Source organism: Macaca thibetana, chromosome 8, assembly GCF_024542745.1.
Source record: "Macaca thibetana thibetana isolate TM-01 chromosome 8, ASM2454274v1, whole genome shotgun sequence".
In the NCBI taxonomy this organism is placed as follows: Eukaryota; Metazoa; Chordata; class Mammalia; order Primates; family Cercopithecidae; genus Macaca; species Macaca thibetana.
Window position 1 is genome coordinate 115221067 of NC_065585.1, and position 20111 is coordinate 115241177.

The window sequence follows — 20111 nt, forward strand, 5'->3', positions numbered from 1 at the left end:
ATGGTGCGATGGAGAGCGCTGAGACTCAAGGCTCAGATGGAAATGTCTGAAATTCGGCTGTACAGTCAGAGCAAGGCACATCTCTTTGTGAACCTCAAGTCCTCCTTCTGGAAAACGAGTCTAACACTGCCCAGGATGGTTGTGAGTAGAAAAAGGAGATTCTGTTTGAATCTGCAACACACGAGGCCCTTAATGAATGTGCTGCATCCTCCCTCTCCTCTCAGCCCCCTTTTCACACTAATTAGTACCACCTGGATCTAGAAATCCCGTATCAGTGTCTGGTGTCACAACAGAGAGCTTTTAAAGCTTCTGCACTTTAGGGTGCCACTACCGAGTGCCCTGGAGGCTCAGAAGCTCTGGAAGCTTCCCTGTCCCTTACTGCAGAGCCTCCTTGTCTTCTGCAGCCGCTGGAGGTTGTGGGCTGCAGGAAGGGAGCTCACAGGCTGAAGGCACAGGCTCAAGGGTTTAGCATCCTTGGGGACCCCACCTTTCCTTACCTTAGGTGAATTGCACCATGACCCTGTCCTTAGTTTTCCAAAGAGGGTCTAAAATACTCTAGAATCCCAGGGTTTGAACCTGTGTCGTCCAAGGAGCTCAAGCACTCTCATATGGTGAGTCCAGCTCTCTTGTCTACCCATGACTGGGTGGAGAAGGATTGAGGGAAGCATCTGCCCTGACTGTGAAGGGTATAGGGTTTCTTTTTGGGGTAATGGTAATGTTCTGGAATTAGATTGTGGTGATGGTTGCACAACATAGCAAGAATACTAAAACCCACCAAATTATATGCTTTAAAATGGTGCATTTTATGTTCTGGGAATTACATCTCAATAAAAAGAAAATAGGTAGAAAGACAGCAAACATCTGCTCAGGTTAAGAGCAACAGGTTCTGAGAATAAAATGTCCTTCCATCTGTGTTCACAGCAAAAGGGCTCAGGAGACCAGCATACTCACAATTCTTCACTTAGATCTCTGTTGCCCAAACCTTACACTGCAGGTCACAGCTAACATTATGGACCCTTTGGGAAACTAGCATGTTCACTGAATGACACGGGGTCACTTTTGCATCCTGATGTACTTCAGGGTCTCAGACCTGGATCCTGATTTCATACATGATGTGGCAGATATTGGTGGCTGCCTACTCAATCCCCATTCCCCTGTTCTTCCTTACTAAACGGTACCCTTGATTTTAATCTAGGCATCAATGCACTGAGCTAAAAGACTACATTTCCCATTGGTCAAGGGTTGCCAATGAGCATTAAGCTTCAGGTCCTTGGGTGGGGCTTCCAGGAAAGCTCTTTTAAAGGGGGTCAACTCGCTAAAGGCCTCTCTCTCTTCTTTGCCCTCCCTCCATCCTGCCTGGGACACAAATGTGATGGCTGGAGCTCTAGCAGCTATCTTGGATTACGAGATGAGACAACTTTGAGGATGGAAGCAATGAGTAAATATGATGGAACATAAAGATGGAAGGATTTTGGGTCCCTCATGACTAATGGAGTGGCCATATCAATGTTGGACTTCCAAACTTTAACCTTTTTTTTTAAAAAAAAAAAAAAAAACCCAAACCTTTATTTCAAATGTCAGTCAGGATTCAGTTACCTGTTGCTGCATAACAAGCCACATCAAGGCCAGAGGCTTAAAACAACAGACCACATATTTGACTCATGATTCTACAGATTGGGAATTTTGGCTAGGCTCAGCAGGGCAGTTCTTCTGGTCTCAGCCTGACTCTCTTCTGCACCTGCAGTTGGACTCAGAAGGTTGGCTGGGTGTCAGCTGGGGACCTTGGTTCTCTTGCACGTGTCTTATCCTTCATGGGTCTCTCACATCCCTTCAGCATATTAGCCTGGCATGGCCTCATGGCAAACCTGAGGTGAAAGCACAAGCAAATACAATCAAGCAAGGGAACAAACACAAGCACATGGAACCTCTTGAGACCTAAGCATGGAGTTGGCAGTCCATTGCTTTTGCTACATTTGTTGGCTAAGGCCAGTTGCAAGGCTGTCCAGAGCCAGGCTGGGTGGAGACTACGAAGTCCCAGGATAATAGAGGGTGGCTATGCAGAAGCCATTCATTGGAGGCATTGGAAACGTTAACTTCCCAAGGTTTAAGCCATTTAGTTGGGTTTTCTATTACATCCAGTGGAAAATTACCTTAAACAACACACCTGCCTTTGAGCACCTTGTCATTCCCAGGATGTTCAGGCAGCTAAATGCTTTTCTTCCCTTGCAGTTGAGGAAGAGAAAGAGCAAGAGTGAAAAGTCACTTAGCTTCTCTGGACTTTTCTTTCCTCATTTACCAGATAGAAGAGTTGAACCCAATGACCTGGATATTCTTGGTGGATTGAATGAAGCTGCATGTGGTGGCAGGCTGTCTCCTGTGATCGATGGAGAAGGGCAGGATGAACCCAGGAGGGAGTTTAAAACCAGTGTTGGGTGGGGGAGTAGAAGAACCTTGCCCCTCAGAAAAGCACAAGTAGACTAGAAAGGGTTCAGACTGTGTGGCATTTGTGATGGCTTCAGGGCCTCCCCCTTGCCACAGAGCCACTGAGACATGGCACCTTGAGAGCCATGGGCTTCTCCAGCTGCCCCCTGCTTTTCTGATTGGCAGGATACATTTATTAAAATAGTTGGAAAGGAAAGGTCACATGTTCTTATTTCTACTGCTTTGTGTGTATGTGTGTGTGTGTGTGTGTGCAAGAACTTGGAATTAATAAAATTCTTGGCTGGGCATGGTGGTTCATGCCTGTAATCCCAGCACTTTAGGAGGGCAAGGTGGGAGAATGGAGTTCAAGACCAGTCTGGGTAACACGGCAAGACCCTGTCTCTATAAAATATGAAAAACTAGCCAGGTGTGGTGGTAAGCACCTGTAGTTTCAGCTACTTGGGAGGCTGAGAAGGGAGGATCACTTGAGCCTGGGAAGTTGAGGCTGCAGTGAGGCATGATTGAGCCACTGCACTCCAGCCTGGGTAACAGAGTAAGGCCCTGTCTCATTAAAATAAAATAAAATAAAATAAAATAAAATAAAATAAAATTCTTATTTCTTCTGCTTATGAGGTGGTGGAAGTTCACTCCTGCCCACACCAGCTTGGCATCTTTGCAATAGAGGCCCAACCAGGGAGGCTACAAATATTAGAATCCACTCTGTACTGACAGGTAAGTTTTGAGGCAGATTGAGAAAACCCTTTTTTTTTTTTTTTTTGAGACGGAGTCTCGCTCGGGCTGGAGTGAGTAGCTGGATTTCAGCTCACTGCAAGCTCCGCCTCCCGGGTTTATGCCATTCTCCTGCCTCAGCCTCCCCAGTAGCTGGGACTACAGGCACCCGCCACCTCACCTGGCTAGTTTTTTTTTTTTTTTTTTTTTTTGTATTTTTTAGTAGAGACGGGGTTTCACCGTGTTAGCCAGGATGGTCTCGATCTCCTGACCTCGTGATCTGCCCGTCTCGGCCTCCCGAGAAAACTCTTAAAATTGTCATCAGAATATCTCAGTAGAGGAAGTACAGGGGAAGGAGGCAGCTGCAGCTGGGCCCAATGTTGAGCTCAACACACCTCCACCCACCTGCCAATTTTCCCCTCTCAGAGTAAAGAGCCTCTCCCGGCCAGGTATTTGACTGCTTGGAATTTACTGATTAATTATGGCGCCTACCTCCAATTGGTCTCCTTAGTAACCACATTAGCAGGGTCCCACTGGAAAAGCTACTTCTTACTCAATGAGGGCAAACTCTCTTCACATTGTAAAACACTTTTAAGTCAGAACACAATGAATGTTAAAAATAGAGGGACACACACATTTCTTCACAACTTTGCATCAAAATACGGATGGACTTTTGAACTACTGAGGGCAAGTTGCATTTTAGTAATCAGTAAGAGCTAGGTTTAAAGGAAGAGTTGGGTGAATACAGTTTCAATGCAAATAGCCAATGATTGCCTTTGCAAGTACAGGTTTTACTACCAGAGTATCCAGCCTTGTGCTGGGCTAGGTGATGTGAGAACGAAAGATATCTTCACCCTCAAGAAGCCGGCCCAGGGGACAAGTTAGATCGATGAATGGTGACCAGCACAACAGCATTTGCTATAGTGACTCAGACTATTCAAGAATTAGGGGGTACATGATAAGGTGCTAATTGTGGATCAGACTGGAAGTGAAAGAGAAGTTCAAGAGAGGAGAGTGATGTTCAAGTGATGTTTATCTTATTTTTTGAATGATGTGTTAAGATACTGAGGACAAATTGCACGTTCTGTGTGGGCAGGGAAGTGGCCACTGGGCTTTAGTACAGGCAAGTAGAAGGATTAGCGGGTGTATTAGTCTGCTTGGGCTGTTATAACCCAGTGCCACAGACAGGGGGGGCTTCAACAACAGAAGGGAATTTCCTCACATTTCTGGAGGCTGGGAATCTGAAATCAAGGTGTCGGCAAGGTTAATTTCTTCTGCGGCCTCGCTTCTTGGCTTGGAGATGGACGTCTTCTCCCTGTGTCCTCACGTGGCCGCCCCTCTGTGTGTATCTGTGTCTTCATCTCCTCTTCTTTTAGGAACACCAGGCCTATTGGATTAGGGCCCACCCTAATGGCTTCCTTTACCCTAAATCACCTCTTTAAAGGCCCTACCTCCAAATGCAGTCACCCTCTGAGGGGCTGGGATTAAGACTTCAGCATAGGAATCTGGGGGAGGGGTGTACAGTTCAGCCCATAACAGGGGGATAATGAAACTCTGCTCATCACATAATGGAGATACAATCCCAGAAAGGGAACTAAAGGTCACCGCAGGACATGAGTGAATAATGTGCACAGGGCATCCTTTCCACCCTCAGCCCTGAACCCAGGAGCTGGAATCCCTGGACACTAAGCTGACAATGTGCCCATCATTGCCATGTCACAATGTCCTGGGAACATCCCATGCAGGTCCCATGGCTACATCTTCAGAGCCCCATCAATACGGCTAGAAGCTCTGTCCTGAAACTTGAATGTTAAGATCATAGAAACCTAAAAAATGCCATGCTCAGAATAAGAAGGCATCCAGGCGTCCAGGTGTCCAGGTGTCCTGGCATCCAGGCACTTCAGAAGCCTGATCACAGTCCCCGAAAAGCTTTGTAGGATAGTGCAGTTGATTTGAGTGCTGTGGAGGGGGTCTGATACCCTTTTGTTTAATAATTTTTCAGAAACAGGTGTATGTTCCATGTTGGAGAGCCAACCCCCTCTTCAGCTTGTCACCTGTTAAATTAGTCACAGGTTTCGTAGGTTAGCTCATTTGCTCTCACAACTCCACTCTTTGTGGGAGCCTCTTGGGGCTCCCTCCAGCCCAGATCTCCCCTTAGATTTGGGTACCATAATTCCAGCACCTTTGAGATGTTCTCACTCAGATGTCACCTTGATGCTCACAAGGATGTTGTGATATCCTTGCTAGCTAAAACCCCCATCCACATTTTCAGTGTCAGTGATGACAGTCCCCCAGCCACTCTGTTTTATAACCTCAGCCATCTTTCTTCTCACTCCTTCCCTCATCTTTGTATTCAGGTGTTACCAAATGTAATCAATTCATCTCTATCGCCGTTTGTCAGAGTTCCTAGGGTGCACATTCTCTCTCCCCACTCTCTTTCTTCAATCTATCCTATACACAGCAGCCTGCTTAATATTTTTAAAATGGTATTTTCATTTTGTTTCAATACCTTGTTCCAGAATTCTGATTTAAAGGCAAAGAAAGATAGTAGTAAAAGGTAGTGAACCTGAACTCCAAATGCCAGTGGTTGAGTCCTGGCTTAGCCCCCACATTGCTGTATGACTTGAGCCAAACCACTCCTGCTACCAGGGCCTTTTTGTAGAGATGGGGGTCTCACTATGTTGATGAGGCTGGTCTCAGACTCCTGGCCTCAGCAATCCTCCTGCCTAGGCCTCCCAAAATGTTGAGATTACAGGCATGAGCCACAGCACAACCACAGCCTTGAATTCTTATTCTTTAAAATGGGCATAGGTACCAGGTGCAGTGGCTCACGCCTGTAATCCCAGCAGTTTGGGAGGCCAAAGTGGGAGGATCGCTTGAGGCCAGGAGTTTGGAACCAGCCTGGGCAACATAGCGAGACCCTGGCTCTATGAAAACAGAAAAATAATAGGCATAATAATACCTAACAATGGTGGTGCGATAATTTATTCAGTTATGTAAATGAAGGAGCTTTGAAAACTATAAAATAGCAGACAAATACAAAATATAATGATTATTGCTCAAGGCCATCTCAAGTACAACCAACTCTTATGCCTAATTAAATGGTGGCCTTTTCCTTTTATAAGCTTACATAATTTTTCTGGATGATATGTCTGGACAATTGTTATTTCCAGATTTGCAGTTTGCATTGCAGAATGCACCTCGTACTGTTCTCTGCTGGTACTATATTTTGCTTCTCTTGAAAAACTGGAAACTGCTGGAGGGAAGCAACTTACATTCTTTCTTATTTCTATGCAACTGAGCACAGTGCCAGGCACATTGAAGTCAATCAATTTCAAATGCATGCATTGGGCACCCAATGCTTGTTGATATGCAGAAGGCATGTATTAATGGGCAGGGGATTCAATACCATATAATAAAAATTTCTGCACTCAAAGAGCTCACAGTCTGGCTTGGAGGGTGAGCTGCAAGAACTAAAAAAGGTACAGATGGCATTTCTAGTGTTAGCAAAAGACACCTGGCTACTTAAGGGAAATGCATCTCCTCCAGCTGGGATGGTGGAAAAGGTTTGGCCAACAGGGGAGATTTGAGCAGGGTCTTGAAGGACGGGCGAGATTGGACAGGCAGAGATGGGGAAAGGGTGAGAGCCAGCAGGCCAGGTGAGCTGGCCTAGAGGAGGCTTTGTAGAAGGGAGCAGCAGCAGACGCTGGAAATGCATGTAGGGTGAGACTGTAAAAGGCCTTGAAAAGTGGCCTCAATAGCTTACACTTTACCCAGTGGGGATTAGTAGGGCACTGGGAAGACATTGAATGTTTCTGTGTATGGGGAGTGATGTTATGGCAGTATTTTAGGAGTGGTCATCAAGGGCCGACACTAAATACTTATTGATTGGGAGAGTGGGAGGGCCTCTGTAGGCGTTCATCTGTCTTTATGTGGCTGGTTCTGTATGGATGACTGCAGCCTCAAAAGCCAGCTAGAAATAGACATACAAATGGTCCAACAACTACACTGAAAGCTTTTTATTTTTTCAGCAAATAGTGTCACATGAAAATCTCCTAATCCCTAGATGTTTCCTGTTTCTAGAAAAGGAAATCTCAAATCTCAAATCTTTCCTTCACTACCACCATCAGAGGCGTGACAGCCTGCCATGGTCCGAACCCGTGCTTAAATGGAAGAGAGTCCCTTCTTTCTGCTTCTCCCCTGCTCCTCATCAAAGAGTGTTGGTGTAAAACTGGTGAAATGCCATTTCACAAAATTGTGTTTTTGTTCACGCAAGATGACTATCTTCCCAAAGCTATTTCGTGGTTCTGGAAAAGGAAGATACGAGATAGATTTTTTTTTTTTTTTTGAGAAAGAAAATAGTTTTAGTCCTTTGCAAAATAGAATAATAGGTCTCTAAGATTTCTAAGTTCAGGTTTTCGATATTAATTAAAAGACATTGCCAGAACACCTTGTTGTAACCTTCTCCCTCCACCATGGCTTTCCCCACCCTGCCTAGGCTTCTGCTGGCTACATGAAGACACAGAAACACACACACCCACACGTGCACACACGTACACACAGCTGGTAGTTCCAGCTCTGTCTGCCATCATTACAATCAAAGAGCGTTTACCAAACATCCACGTGAGCTGGCGCTGTTAGAATTATTTGCCAAATGTATCTCGCTGAAACACATGAACACAGCGCCTAAAAAAACGTGAAGCCACATGGTCAGTTAAGATAATATAATTGTTTCACCGAGGATAAGGTATGTGATTAACCTCTGGTGTCGTGTGTAACAAACTGAGTGCTGCAAATCCCCAGGAGAGGAACTTTTTCAGAGTGACTGACGGGCACCTGCTGAAACTTTGCTGCGCCTTTCCCTGTGGCTTGTGCCCCAGTGTTGAGGAGGTACCCAGGCCTGGCTCCAGGAGTCCAGGCTCCTATCCTCCTGACAGATAAGGCTAAATGAGCATGGGGCGCCCTCCTGGGAAAACACATCTGTATTTCATGCTGCTGCAGGCTTTCCCTGGGGCCACATCCAGGACCTGAATGTTTTATTGAACCATTAATAGTGAATTTTCTGCTTGAATTCCCTGCTGCTTGGAGACAAAAGGCACCAGAGGGCCCTGAGTCAGGGCTCAGGGTTTGGGTGGAAATGTTCTTATTTGCATTCCATAGCTCTGTGCATGTGCATACTCTAAACAAGACCAAGCCACCCCTCCCCCTAAGCTAACTGTACATATTGGTGTTCATTCATTTGACACACATGCATGGAGGGCCTATTAGTGCCAGGCACCACGCTAGGGGCTGGGCACAAACAAGAATGAGACCGAATCCCAGCTGAAACGCACCGGAGCCCTCGAAGCTTAAAAACTGCATTTGGTACCTACACAAAGCAGTACATGTCCCAAATGTGAATAGGTTCTGGAAGGTGTTAATGAACAACAGACTCAGAAGAAGGTAGTAAAAGGAAGGTCAGATGATCGTGCTGCGTAAAATAAATACAGACGTGGATTGGTGGGAGACAAGAAAGCAAGCGTTGATGTAGTGATTTTTCCTCCTTTTCATCCCTCCCTCCCTCCTTTCCTCCCTTCCTCCCTTCTTTCCTTCCTCCCTTCCTCCCTCCCTCCCTCCCTCCCTTCCTTCCTTCTTTCCTCTTTCTCTCTTTCTTTCTTCTCAGAGTTTCACTCTTGTTGCCCAGGCTGGAGTACAATGGCACAATCTTAGCTCACTGCAACCTCCACCTCCTGGGTTCAAGTGATTCTCCTGCCTCAGCCTCCCAAGTAGCTGGGATTACAGGCATGCTCCACTATGCCTGGCTACTTTTTTTTTTTTTGAGACGGAGTGTCGCTCTGTCACACAGGCTGGAGTGCAGTGGCGCTATCTCAGCTCACTGCAAGCTCCACCTCCCGGGTTCACGCCATTCTCCTGCCTCAGCCTCCCAAGTAGCTGGGACTACAGGCGCCCGCCGCCACGCCCGGCTAATTTTTTACATTTTTAGTAGAGACAGGGTTTCACCGTGTTAGCCAGGATGGTCTCGATCTCCTGACCTCGTTATCCACCCGCCTCAGCCTCCCAAAGTGCTGGGATTACAGGTGTGAGCCACCGCGCCCGACCTCCTGGCTACTTTTTTGTATTTAGTAGAGATGGGATTTCACTATGTTGGTCAGGCTGGTCTCAAACTCCTGACACAGGTGATCCACCTGCCTTGGCCTCCCAAAGTGCTGGGATTACAGGTGTGAGCCACTGTGCCTGGTCAAGATTTTATTTTATGTTCTTATATATACGGTAAAGTAGGGAGAAAAATTTTAAGGTTAGATGAGAGGACCTTACATATCTAGAGTCTTTGCAAGCAATACAATATTTTATACTGAACTATTTGCTGAATGAATAAACATTCTACCACAAAACAATTGTCCCAATAATTTCCCGAGCTGGAAAGTTTACTTACGGAATAGGAAATGGTATTTTCCCCACAAAAGAGAGTTTTAATTTTTATTTTTCTGATTATATGAGCAATACATGCTCAGTGTAAAAATTTCAGACTATACAAAAAACTATAAAAATGAAAACAATCTCAGCTCACTGCAACCTCCGCCTCCTGGGTTCAAGCGATTCTGTAGTCCCAGCTACTAGGGAGGCTGAGGCTGAGGCAGGAGAATGGCTTGAACCCGGAAGGCGGAGGTTGCAGTGAGCTGAGATTGCGCCACTGCATTCCAGCCTGGATGACAGAGTGAGACTCTGACTCAAGAAAGAAATAAAAAAAAAAAAAAAAAAAAAAAAAAGGAAAAGAATCCAGTTAAGCTTATATATTACATTTTTTGGTCTTTTTATTTTTTTTTAATTTAGAGGCAGAGTCTCGCTTGCTGTGGTGCCCAGGCTGGAGCGCAGTAGCACTTCTTCTGTTTCTTGACATTGATTTTTTGGAGTGTTCTGGCCAGTTGTCTTTTGGAATGTCCCCATTCTGGATTTGTCTGGTGTTTCTTCATGATTAGATTCATTAGGAGGAAACTAAATTTGATTAATTAGTCGATATAGTAACTGAACAGTCTTCCATTGTAATGATAATTTTGCCTTTCTAGTCAACAAGGAATCTGTGAGGTGATAACCTTGAGACTGGGTGATTATTCTGTTTCTCTATAACTCTTTATCCAATATATTTTTTGATGATTCTTGCTGGAATCAGTGATTATGTTGGGGATTGCACAATGATAATTTTCTATGGCTCCGTCCTCATTTATTCATGGTTTTCTTATAAAGAAGAGCTTTTCCCCATTTTGCTTCTCTCATTCTTTCTCTTTAGGAGCACTGTGGATGTATAGATCTTAAAAAAAATAATCAAGGTACCACAAACACTTACTGTGTGATTCTTTTCTGATGTTCAAATTGCCCCAAATTTGGCCCATGGCTTCTGTGCTCCGGCCTGACCCCATTAGTTTTTGAACACTGTTTGCTGGCACAGTGTTTTCTGGAATTACCTTGCACTTTCTTTGCCCCAAATCTCCAATCAACCCAAAAGAGAGAATCTGAATGGCCAGAGGAGAATCTCTTACCCCTCACCCTTTATCCCACTGGCGAAAGAGGAGAGTGGGGTAAGGAAAGGGCCCCATAAAACAGATATTCCTGCCGATGTTTGTGTGTGTGGAGGGGGGAGTGGGGGGCAGAGGGCAGGTGGAAGGGGAGTCCCTTGGGTGGTGGAAAAATCTGGAAGGCTGAACACCCCAGGACTTCAAGATTGGGACCAGCGTGCTTATTCTAATCCTTTCCTATGTTGTCTTCCTGGGACATATCCGTTGCATGTTTCCATGTCACACTTATCTCTGTGTTCATTTGAACCCAGTTTTACCTGTATGAAAATGCTGGTGGGGGCATGACAGTGTTATTTACCTCCCTAGAGATGCACAGTCAGATAAACCCTGATAAACTCAGCTAATATGTACTGATCTCCTACTATGTGCCAGGAGAGATGATTTCACAGACATTATCTCACTTAGGCTTCAAAGCAACTGTGCAGAAGAGGTGCTATTATTCTCATCTGACAAGTGAGGAAATGGGTTTTAGATGAAGTAACATCTCAAGCTCACGTGCTGCGAAGGAGCAGAATCTACACTTGAATTCAGTTCTTCAGACCTCAGATGTGGTACTTTCTCTCCTATTCCTTACAGCCTGTGTGTAAAAACAACCCAGTTCCCTGATAGAGTCAATCACCGAATGTGCCCTGATTACTTACTACATGCTCACCACTGTACTAGGCATGTCCAAGGATACATCATTTATTAAGCACTGACTGGGTAATTTATAAATTACCCACTGACTAATTTATAACAGAAAGAGGTTTAATGAACTCACAGTTCCACATGGCCAGGGAGGCCTCACAACCACGGCTGAAGGTGAATGAGGAGCAAAGTCTCGTCTTACATGGCGCAGGTAAGAGAGTGTGTGCAGGGGAACTCCCCTTTATAAAACCCTCAGACTTACTCATTATCATGAGAACAACATGAGAAAGACCCGCCCTTATGATTCAATTACCTCCCACTGGTTCTCTCCCACAACACGTGGGAATTATGGGAGCTACAATTCAAGATGAGATTTGGGTGGGGACACAGCCAAACCATATCAACTTGTTTAAAGAGTTCTGCCAAAAGGATATTGACTTGGGTGTCAAGATACCTTAACTGACAATTAGATAACTTTTATATTGCGCATCTGAGGAATACCAGATATATACATAAGGCATATGCTCTGGCAGGATGCTGTGGCTCATGCCTATAATCCCAGCACTTTGGGAAGTTGAGGTGGGAGAATCACTTGAGGCCAGGAGTTTGAAACCAGCCTGGGCAACAAAGTGAGACCCCTGTCTCTACAAAAAATGAGAAAAGTAGTCAAGTGTGGTGATGTGTGCCTGTAGTCTCTAAGCTACTTGAGAGGCTGAGGTGGGAGGATTGCTTGAGCCCAGGAGGTTGAGGCTGCAGTGAGATATGATTGCACTATTGTACTCCAGTCTAGGCAACAGAGTGAGACTGTCTCTTAAAAACAACAACAACAACAACAACAACAAAGTATATGTTTTAATCTTGATAACACTCTGTTGTGGACTGAATTGTGTCTACCTTAAATTCACATGCTGAAGCCCTAACCCCTAGTGTGACTGTGTTTGGAGTCAGGGCCTTTGAAGAGGCAATTAAGGTAAAAAAAAAAAACCAAACAGTCATGTAGGTGCACCCTAGTCCATGATGACTGGTGGCATAAAACACGAAGAGAAAGAGACACACACACAGAGGGCAGGCCATGAGGACACAGCAAGAAGGTGGTTGTCTGCAAGTCCAAGAGAGAGACCGTAGGAACAACCAAACCTGGTGCCACCTTGATCTTGGACCTCCTGCCTCCTGAATGGTGAGAAAATAAATATCAGTTGTTTAAGCCACCCAGTCTGTAGCATTGTGCTACGGCAATCCTAGCAAATTAATACTCATCTTTTCAAGAAAGGAAATAGGATCTTGACTTCTCAGATAAAAGAGAACATAGTTCAGAGAGGTGAAGACGTTTTCCCAAGGTCCCCCAGATGGGAAGTGGTGATGGCGGAATTCAAACCCAGGTCTGTCTACACTAAAGCTTTTCCACTGCACTCTCCTTTGATCTAGTTCTGGCACTGGCACAGCCGAGGTCCTGGGTAAATGCCATGAGGGCAGGGATGAGGTCTAATTTGCCTACTATTGTGTTCCCATGGCCAGCCACAGTCCCCGTCAGCACTTGAATGTTTGTTGGATGAATGTCTTTGCCTCAAAGAGCTTTATGATTCGGGTTAGGTAAGAAACCAAGCAAGTACTAACCTCCATTAACATCCAAACTGTTTTGGTGGAAGTTCTTGGAATAATAATTCAGGGAAGAGAATGTTCTGGGTGGACTGGAACAGCAAGAGAAAGTTTTAGAAGGTAGACAGGACCCTGCCTGGACCTCAGTTCTCAGGACGCCAGGACAAATGGTCATCACGATTTACCATCCACGTCCAATGGATTATTAATTTACTTTCATATCGTAAGTCATCCTGTGAATACTTTACAGAAGTGAGAATAAATGTACAGTAAAAAACAACTTTACTAAAAATTTTAATGAGAATGCAAACATAGCAGACCTCTTTGCATCAAATAAATTTTGAGCCACAAACAATTAAAAATGAAACACTGCAGTAACGTGTCCTTTGTTTTTTGAGACGGAGTTTCGCTCTTGTTGCCCAGGCTGGAGTGCAATGGTGCAATCTCAGCTCACTGCAACCTCTGCCTCCTGGGTTCAAGTGATTCTCCTGCCTCAGCCTCCCAGGTAGCTGGGATTACAGATGTGTGCCACAATGTCCAGCTAATTTTTTTTTTTTTTTTAATTTTTAGTAGAGATAGTTTCACCATGTTGGTCAGGCTGGTCTTGAACTCCTGCCATCAGGTGATCCACCCGCTTTGGCCTCTCAAAGTGCTGGGATAATAGGCGTGAGCCACTGCGCCCGGGCCACATGTCCTTTTAACAAAAGGAGATGTTCCAGGTTCTTGTCACAAATTATTGCATGATGAAGTCCTTTCTGTTGATTAGCAGGGCAAAAATGTTACATTTCCTTTTTGTGGTTCACGCATTGATTCTTAAGACGTGGTTCACGCATTGATTCTTACGTTTGAGGACACTCACTTAGGATGGTGTCATCTGAGGCCTGAGAGCCTGAGATTTCACTTTAAGGATATATTTTACCATCATTATTCATGTCGACAGTGCCACTCTCTGTCTCTTTTCGCTTCATTTTCTGGTTCATCTAATAATATGGAATGCCTTTTTCTGTCCATCTTATTTTCTTTACCTTTATGGGTGGAAAATGAAAAATTCTGATTTGTCAAGTGTGTTCAATGAAGGCAAAAAGCAGCCTACAAAGATGGTGTCTCCTGTCTTCCTTTGTACCTTCCTGAGAGACGGTGTGTCATTCTTTGGGTAATAAGAAAATGAAAGGAACAGTTGGGAGATTCCTCAAAAAAACTAAAAATTGAGTTACCAGATGATCCAGCAATCCCACTGCTGGGTATAAACCCAAAATACAGGAACTCAGTATATCAAAGACGTGTCCTCACTCCATGTCTGTTGCAGTACCATTTAAGATAGCTAAGATTTGGAAGCAACCTGTGTCCATCGACTGATGAATGCATAAAGAAAATGTGATATGCGTGCACAATGGAGTACTATTCAGCCACCAAAAGCATGAGAGCCAGTCATTTGCAACAACATGGATGGAACTGGAGATCATTATGTTAAGTGAAATAAGCCAGGCACAGAAAGACATCGAATGTTCTTACTTCTCTCTAGGACCTAAAAATCAAATCAATTGAACTCATGGACATAGAGAGCAGAAAGATGTTTACCAGAGGCTGGGAAGGGTAATTGGGAGGGAGGTGGGGATGGTTCATCGGCACAAAAAAGTTAGAAAGAATGAATAAGGCCTATTATTTGATAGCATAGTAGGGTGACTATAGTCAATAATAATTTCATTGTATATTTTAAAATAAAGAATGTCATTGGATTATTTGTAACTCAAAGGATAAATGCTTGAGTGGATGGATGCCCCGTTCTTCATGACGTGCTTATTTTGCATTGCATGCTTGTATCAAAACATCTCATGTGCCGCCTAAATATATACACTTAGTAGATACTCACAAAAAGTTTAAAAAACAATTTAATTTTTTTTTAAAAAAAGGAAGGATGATGATTTGCTTCAGTATTACACCATCCTTCTAGGCAATTCCATCATTCTTCCATTTAAAAATTTTTTTCAGGCCGAGCGTGGTGGCTCACGCCTGTAATCCCAGCACTTTGGGAGGCCAAGGTGGGTGGATCACGAGGTCGGGAGATCGAGACCATCTTGGCTAATATGGTGAAACCCCTTCTCTAGTAAAAAAAAAAAAAAAAAAAATACAGAAAATACAAAAAATTAGAAGGGCATGGTGGCACATGCCTGTAGTCCCAGCTACCTGGGAGACTCAGGCAGGAAAAATTCCTTGAACCCGGGAGGCGGAGGTTGCAGTGAGCCGAAATCATGCCGATGCACTCCAGCCTGGATAACAGAGCAAGACTCCGTCTCAAAAAAAAAAAAAAAAAAAAAGAAAAATTATTTTCATCATTTTTGGCATGGTTGGGAGCAATTGTTACTTAACAGTTGGGTTACTTATCAGTTGTTCCCAACGATGGCAAAAATGGTGAAAATAATTTTTAGATGGAAGAATGATGGAATTGTCAGGATAATAATAATTGAATAACAATAATTCCCAGGATAATAAAATAGTAAAGTATCTCAAGATATAAGAAAAATAATGTCACCTAGATCCTGTAATGTCTCTTATACACATTGCCATTAGATAAAAAGGATCCCAGTGGACCCATATGGTAATCGCAAAATAAAATACGTTTTATTTAATTAAAAATATGTAAATTCCCTCTTCGTTCTTTGCAAGACCTCTAAGAAGAAAAGGCATAAAGCAATCTTTATAAAGCGTTAGAGCTTAAAAAAAGAAACAACGGGGAATTGGGAACGTTGGGTGTAGATAGATAGGCACTCCCGCTATGGGAGGCAGGATTGGCAGACAAGCACAACAGAGGGAGGCAATACAGGTGTGGGAGTCAGTGAGTAAATCAGATCCACCATTGCTGATGCTTTGCTGGGGAGAGAGGCATCAGGTTGGAAGACCAATGATGGCTGCTCATCAATTTGAGCTGCGTGGATGCTATTCTGCGGCAAGAAGCACTGAGTCTGGAGGGTTTTGAGCAGGGTGGCATGAGGCATGCAAACATTTTCTTGGCTTTTTTTTTTTTTTTTTTTTTTTAACTAGGATTGTGGAGCTTTATTCCCAAGGAAAAATTATAGCTTTTAACATGTAATAAAAACCATACATAAGAATCTTTTTTAGTTGCTGCCCGTAAGTTTATTGTCTTTATCTGAAAAATCCTCATAGAAGATTGTTTGGTTTAGCTCTCAGCAGCCTGCTCCTAAGCTCTGAGGAAGCTTACCTTCTTTTGAGCTACCTGATCTTTCTTCTGAGCAAGGGACATTTTGGGACGGTTCCACCTCTTCTTTTTAACTTCTTTCTTGGACTTCTTTTCATAGACTGGATTCTCTCGTATAGCAGTGTGAGCTTTCTTATACATCTCCTCCATCATGTCTGGAGTTACACTGTTCTTTATGTATTGAGAGAACTGTTTCTTGTAAGCATCTTCATCTTGTTCCATTAAGTAGCGCATGTAATCTGCAACATTTTGGCCCAGGATGTGCTTCCGGTGTTTAAATTCCTTGCTTTCAGAATCATAACCAGGGAATCGTTTGGTACAGTGAGAGATAGACAAGCTTCCATCCACAGCTCCCTTCAGGGTGCCAAAAACTTTATTGCCAGTAATAGTTCTGGCAAGGCCTGCCTCCAAATAGCAGGTAAAGGCACTTGGCTGACCATCAATGCTTTCCACATTGTATTTATCACCAGTCACCTCCACTTGGCCTTCATAGATCTTGTCCATGCCAAACCTATTGAGAAGCCTGCGGGCCAGCAGCAGGCCAGTACAATACACTGCAGCGTAATTTGTTAGGCCAGCCTTCACATCATATTTGGCAGCTCGTGTGCGTATGCCACACAGACTATCATATCCCCCTCTATACGGGCATAAGCAATCTGATAAATGATATCTCTGCTTGTTACATGAACGATCATCCTGTATTTGGGTGTGTTATATTTATTTTTATCCTGTATCACCAAACATTTCTGAGCATAGTAATCAGTTTTACCCTCTCGGCATCTTCTAAATTTCACTTGCTACCTCTTAAAGTAGGCCTTATTCTTAATAACTTTAACAAACCCTATCCTGCGGAACAGAGACCCACATCCGTGACTCAACAGAGACCTGCAGGCCCAGCAGCGCTAGGGGGCAGAAAGGGCAAGAATCTTAACATTGAATTCAGATCATTGTGCATTTATTTTCAAGTACTTCAGTAGGGACTGCATTCATTAACACAAATTAAAACCCACATGCTGTTTTCAAAGCCTATTAAAACTATACACCTGTTAACAAATAAGCTATTTAGTTCAACTCTGTTTCATTGGAAGTTGACACTGACTCCCCAGGTCTTGAATGTTTTAGGTGCCACACTGGCATGCCATTAGGGGTTGTGACGAAAACACCAGACGACTCATTCTGGGAGGGGGAAGATGAAGACTGAACGTGATCATAATCTCTAAAATGGTAAGAGCAGTGGATAAAGTGTACATGTATTTATTTTTCAAATGCTGGAGGAGTTTCATAGGGAAGAAGCTTATGGAACCATTATCCCAAGAGGTGGTAGTGCCTGCAAAAGTAATTTCAAAGATTAAGATACTTGCGGAGATGAGAGTTATAATTGGCTATTAGAGAAAATGGAGTGCTTTGGGTGGCGCACCCCAGAGGCTGCTGTCAGGGCTGTACATTTCCAGCTGCAGAGGCAGGGAGTCATACCTAGCGTGGCCCTTCTTGTATCCTTGGAAGGCAGTTTGCTCCAAGAGATGCATCTTGCTTTCAGAACACATTCCCATTGACTTTTTTTTTTTTTTTTTTTTTTAAACACAAAACAATCGTTTATTGTTGACTGGGCTCAGGAGGTGGTTCTCACTGGGGATCTCTTGTGAGGTTGCAATAAGACATTGATGGGAGCTGCAGTCATCGCAAAGGCTGTCTGTTGATGCTGTCTGTTTGCTAGGACCTCCACTGGGACTGAGGACTAGAACGCATATGCTCAGCCTCTCCACTGTTGCCTGGGTTTCTTCACAACATGCAGCAAGGATTGAAGAGCAAGTGTCCCAAGAGAGAGCCAGGCTAAAGTAGCTTTCATAGTCTAGCCTTGGAACACACACAGTGTCACTTGTGCTGTTTTCTGTTGTCTTCCGTAGAAATGTGTCCCTAAGTCCAGCCTATATTCAAGACTAGAGGAATAGACTTCACCTCTTGAGGGGTGACCCATCAACTTGAAAAAAAAAAACCTGGTTGTCATTTTATCATTGTCACACATTGATAATAATTATACCTAACATTCCCCCCATTCCACCCATTCAATGAGTCAATCATTCAATCATTTAGCAAATACTTTTTGTTAGGCATTTCGTCCAGACTTACATCTGAATAGGGCTTCAGAATTTCCAGAGAAACTTCAAATCCGGTATTGGACTCGGTGTTCTCAACAACCATGCATGAAAGGCTAGGTGTGTTTAATTACTTCCACTTTTCAGATGAGGCAGTAAGAGGCTGGGAAACTCATCCAAAGTCTCTGAGCCGGTGTCTGGTCCAGAGGTCATTCAAACCCAAGTCTGTCCTGGAAGGGCATTCTTTCCACTCACCACCCAGAACACCGTCTTCCTCTCTCTCTCAAAATATCCAAGACTGGAGAGGAGGATACACAGCCAGAGAGACTTGCTCTGAGGTACTATGGCTTTTGCACTGGGTGACCACATGTGAGGTATTCGAGGCATTTGAGGGTGAAAGGCAGTGCTATTAATAATGACCCTGGGGTGACAGGCACAAACCAGGCATACTGGACACAGGGTCACTTCACCCACAAATGCTCAAATAACTACAACCCAAGTGTCTTGTGCTTTTCTGCCAAATCATGCCTTATTTTTTTTTTTAAACTTCCTACCTCTTTAAGCAAAACCAACAAATTCTATCAATGCCACAAGGATATGAGTGACCCATAGCTCCCTAGGAGAAGGCATGAGGGCATCTATGTGTTCACATGCAATTGCTTGGCCGGGTCCTGGAACCTGCTCCATTCCATGTGAACTAAAAGGTTTGGGGTTGCTGGGCAGAGGCCTGCAAGGAGATGGTCCAGCCACCCCAGGCATCTCATTTCCCTCTCCTGCTGCATCACTGGTTGGGGAGGCAGTAAGACCACATTCTGGAGAGAGTGGCATTGGGGAGCCATGGAGTGAATACTGGGCATCGGTGTAGACCTTGCTGAGCAGAAATTGCTGAGCCTTTGTACCCCACCCACCTCAGTCACTGGGTGCTGGGTGTCCCAGGAAGGATGCAGCCTCCAGTGGCACAGACCTCTCTAGTCGAGGCAGATCCCGAAGGAGCTGAGAGCTGGCGGCTTTGTGCTGATCATGCTTCCCACAGTCAGGCCCTAAGGCTTTCCTTCAAGGCGGACCTGGGTGGAGCATCTCATGCCCCATCAGGTTGTAGAAAAAACCACAAAATAGAAAGAAAATGAATGTCTATTTAAAATTAGATATGGTCTCAGAATTTAAGGGACCCAGATCTGGTGTAGATTCTACCACTTGTTAGTTCGTGTGACCCTGGATGTGTCCTTTACCCTTCCTGGAACTCACTGTCCTCATCTATAAAAGTGAGAGAGCTGAATTAGCGTTGGAGCTGGCCCGGCTCCACCCTGCTGTTTTGTAGCCATGAAATCATTTAATACCTGGGCTGGGCAGACTTCTCTCTCTGTTAGAGCGGGTTGGAGCAAGGCTTTCTGCTCTTGGTTGGGAATATTTGTTACAGGCTATTCAAAGTAAACTAGAATACTCCCCAGAGAATAACGTTTTAAAGGGAACTGCAGAAAAATTTATTGTGACTGGTAAGTGGCTAAAGAACAGAAAATCCCTAGGGAGTGATCACATGCCACTTGTCACACTCGGAAAAGATTTAACCTATCCATTAATGGGAAAGAGTGTGTAGAGTTGTGGCTAATAACTGCATTGTGCCGCACTTAGCATTTATGAGGAACGAATTGTGTTTTTCCTGTTCTTTGGATTTTACTTCCTTCCTGAGAACCCTTCACCAGCCTCTTCGGTGTCTTGTAAGCATCAGCTTCAAATGGCACATTGGATGTGAAAGGTTTTTAGAAACTAATGAATTATCTGTAGCTTTCCATTACTCTTATCTCCTGTTCCAAGGTAATTAAAAGATGCCTGTGCCATTGAGTAATTTCAAGCGTTTTGTCC

At 44.1% G+C, this 20111-nt stretch overlaps 1 protein-coding gene and 1 pseudogene across 1 annotated transcript in view; one reads left to right on the forward strand and one right to left on the reverse strand.

Moving 5' to 3' along the window:
* CCDC25 (coiled-coil domain containing 25) overlaps positions 1 to 20111 on the forward strand; it is a 614024-nt gene that overhangs the window by 26379 nt on the left and 567534 nt on the right. The window lies entirely within an intron of this gene.
* On the reverse strand, positions 16120 to 16868 carry LOC126961813 (60S ribosomal protein L5-like; annotated as a pseudogene).